Source organism: Lutjanus erythropterus, chromosome 13 (genome assembly GCF_056507025.1).
Source record: "Lutjanus erythropterus isolate fLutEry1 chromosome 13, fLutEry1.hap2, whole genome shotgun sequence".
Classification (NCBI taxonomy): Eukaryota; Metazoa; Chordata; class Actinopteri; order Lutjaniformes; family Lutjanidae; genus Lutjanus; species Lutjanus erythropterus.
In genome coordinates, this window is record NC_139329.1 from 30,019,612 (window position 1) to 30,023,377 (window position 3,766).

The 3,766-nt window shown below is 35.6% G+C and overlaps 4 non-coding genes across 4 annotated transcripts; all 4 read right to left on the bottom strand.

The window, feature by feature from the left end:
- Positions 1-633: 633 nt before the first annotated feature.
- LOC146316819 (U4 spliceosomal RNA) lies at positions 634-774 on the bottom strand. The gene has a single exon (XR_014771821.1). It is a non-coding gene; the product is annotated as a U4 spliceosomal RNA (small nuclear RNA).
- Positions 775-1,495: 721 nt separating this feature from the next.
- LOC146316820 (U4 spliceosomal RNA) lies at positions 1,496-1,636 on the bottom strand. The gene has a single exon (XR_014771816.1). It is a non-coding gene; the product is annotated as a U4 spliceosomal RNA (small nuclear RNA).
- Positions 1,637-2,411: 775 nt separating this feature from the next.
- LOC146316821 (U4 spliceosomal RNA) lies at positions 2,412-2,552 on the bottom strand. The gene has a single exon (XR_014771820.1). It is a non-coding gene; the product is annotated as a U4 spliceosomal RNA (small nuclear RNA).
- A 655-nt stretch (positions 2,553-3,207) lies between these two features.
- On the bottom strand, positions 3,208-3,348 carry LOC146316822 (U4 spliceosomal RNA). Its single transcript, XR_014771805.1, has one exon. It is a non-coding gene; the product is annotated as a U4 spliceosomal RNA (small nuclear RNA).
- Positions 3,349-3,766: the final 418 nt, after the last annotated feature.

A 3,766-nucleotide genomic window follows, 5' to 3' on the forward strand; every position in this document is an offset into this window, starting at 1 on the left:
ATATATGGTGACCCATTCTCAAGACTAATCAGACTAATCCTGACGAATGCTGGAGCTCTTAAATCAAAACAGAGCCTTTAAATGTTAACTTAAAGGCATTAAATTGAATCATAATATATATATATATATATATATATATATATATATATATATATATATATATATATATATATAGTAAAACATGTCAAAGAAAAAAGGTACTTGGATCTTGGTACTTTAAAAACACATTAAGGAATGGTTCTTTCCACAATGTTGCATTACTGTTGCATTGGCCCTACTGATACTGTAAATTGTCTGGACATCCCACATACTATTGTTGGACCTGTTACAAGGGTATAATAATGTTTAGAGCTGCAGTGATTACTTCATTAGTTATAAACTAGGTCTAATTAATTTATTGCCAATTATTTTTAACTTATTTTAACTTTTTTTTTTTTTTTTTTTTTTTTTTCTTTTTCAGAAAGAGCTCTCCAATCCCAGTTTCTTTAATGTGAATATTTTCTTGTGTCTTTGCTCCTTTAGGACAGTAAACTGAATATCTTTGAATTGTGGAAAAAGACTAATGCCTAACCTGAAGACCTTTAGTAAAACTAAGGCAAGTAGTCATAAACTTAATTTTCAACTTAATATCAGTCTCCTTAGAGACCGTCAAAAATTGCCATAACCGACTGTATTTCAAGTCGTCAAGGCGGGGTATTGGGTTAAGTTTTCAACTAGCAATAATCACGCCTCGGATAAACCTCATAGGCTACGATACTGCCACTGCAAAAGGATACAGGACAGAGGCCATAGAGGGGGTCTGTCTAAGACCTACACACACCCCTGTCAGGGTTTTAACATGCATACTGTAAAAGGACTGTAAAGGAAATCAGTTAAATACAGACATTACTTAAATTATAATTGTTTGATTAAGAAAAGTCAGTTTCTTGTATTTACATACAGTGAACTGCTACTACTGTTTCTGTGGGTTAAGAAATGTTATTGAACTGCCAGGTTAACTGTTAAGTGCCTTGTATGTTTAGGTCAATGTTGTGACTGCATTTGGGTGGATGGGAAAGACTGACATTTGTCACCATTTTCTGACATTTATGACTAAACAAGTAAGCAACTAATTGAGAAAACAATCAACAGACTAATCAACTATGAAAATAATTGCATGTTGCGACCCCAGTCATGATAAAGGGAAATGTCCCCTATGGAAATCCAAGGTAATAATCAATTACAACAAATAATCACCATGAATAAATAAAGATTTCTTGTGTAACAAATACAAACACTCTATTTCTACTGCACATTTAAAGAAGCATGGATAGGAAAAATTTAAAACATTTTCTTTGTCGCATTTATTTTTTATTATTTTACTATAAAGCAACTAACAAGCACCTCAAACAAATCTCTGGGTGTGTGAGACACACAACTGCTAGATGTCTACTAAACTCAGATTTTCATAAAGCTTGTATACTTCTGTATGATTAATTTTTTAACACAAAATCAGTCTCCTTAGAGACCGTCAAAAATTGCCATAGCCGACTATATTTCAAGTCGTCCAGGCGGGGTATTGGGTTAAGTTTTCAACCAGCAATAATCGCGCCTCGGATAAACCTCATGGGCTACGATACTGCCACTGCGCAAAGCTGACGAGATGAGCGGAAAGACAGGGGCGTGTCTCCTGTCCCAACACATCTGTGTCACGGTTTTAACCGTGGGCGTGGATTCAAGTATGCAACTTTGTAATATATCGTTATAACAGTGTAAGAAAAGCTGTTTTCATTTTTAGAGAGGAGCTAAGGGTGCTTTATTAATGTATCCCCATAAACGGGAACACTACAGAGGACAGAACAGATTGCGATATTGAAACGTAAAAGTGTCCTGAAATGTTGTTCTGTAATCATAAGGTCGTTATTACGTTATAACTACGTAACATCTTTGATGTAACTTTTGGTCGAATCGTGTAAGTCATGCACTGTCAGCATGAAAACTCACACACACCGTAAAAAAGATATACAACATTTGAAAGAAGTTATGAGCGGAAATGACGTACACTCTCGTGCGTCTTTGTTTAAGGCTCCCTGAACTCCGCCACACTACGTTTTTTTTAACTTAACATTTTTAATTTATTAAATACCAACTGTATTTTTAACAGTGACGAAAACATGTAGCGATAAACACAAAACTGAAACTAAATGGTTTTGTGTGAAATGCTCAAAATAAAACGCTTACGACCAGTTACTACACCAGAACACATAATAACAAGTGAAGTACAGCATGGAATTTGGTGACTGCGAGAATATAGAACAAGACTATAAAAATGTAACGAGTTTTGTCATATTTTGACAGAACAACAACCATTAAAAGACCATTAGCAGAAAACTAATACTTTTATTTATGATTTACGTTATACAACTTATAGGTCTCTTTAGAGACCGTCAAAAATTGCCATTTCCGACTATATTACAAGTCGTTAAGGCGGGGTATTGGGTTAAGTTTTCAACCAGCAATAATCGCGCCTCGGATAAACCTCATTGGCTACAATACTGCCACTGCAAAAGGATACAGGGAAGAGATTACGACGGGGGTCCATCTAAAATCCACACACCCCTCTGTCAGAGTTTGCAAGTGCATCTAAACCGGTTATATACGAATGTTACTTTAATTATACTTGTTTGTTCTCAGTTCAATTATACTTACATGGGTTTAAACTACTACGGCGACACGTGTGTTTCTGAGGATTATGTTATTGAACTGCAAGTCTGCATGTTAAATTCAGCATTATGGTTGCAATTGTAAGTAGTACTAATTATTTCCCTGTTTGAGTAATATGCGTGGCTGGATTACACTAAAATACTTATAAAAGAGTGCAGAAAAACAAAGCTGACTCTACTGAGGTCGATAGATTAGAACATGTTCATTTTTACGTACCAAAATATTTGTATTCTAAAAATACTGTATGTTTCATAAGCCGTGCAAAATACAGCATTGCCTCACAGACTATCTACTATAAAACGCTACATTCAGCGTACACTTATCAAGATAAACATTTAAATATTACATAATAGTTGTGACTAAGGATTCCCACAATAAAAGAAGAACAGATTACTGCCTCGTAAAATTATCTCCTAAAACAATTGGTTTAATAATAATCTATGATATATTTTATGTTGAGTTTTTTACTCCATCTGTATTTATTTGTTTTTACAAGTTTATCAGTCTCCTTAGAGACCGTCAAAAATTGCCATTGCCGACTATATTTCAAGTCGTCAAGGCGGGGTATTGGGTAAAGTTTTCAACTAGCAATAATCGCGCCTCGGATAAACCTCATAGGCTACGATACTGCCACTGCGCAAAGCTGAATTCACAACTCCACGGGCAGGGGGGTCACTCCGCCACATATGTTGTTTAGTCACGGTGTCTTCCTTTTGTTCAAGACGCTCATATAGTTCTTCGATTATAAACAAAACACGAACAATACACTCCACCAGCCCATTTGTTGTTGTAGTTCGCGGATTCTTATTGTTAAGATTTACTTCAAACTATCACCATGACGCTATGCATCATGGGATACAATCTCTGACTGTGACGTAACTGTAACGTCAGTCCTGTCTCAGCGTACAGTTTCTTTAATTTAAATGAACGCAAACTTTCATGTTTTACCACACAGCTTACGCTTTACGTCGAAAACACACTACAGTAAGTAGTTTATACTCTTGGCTATTCAGACTTTAACAGCGACCGTCTACGGTGGCCCATTAGACACAATTTCTAATCG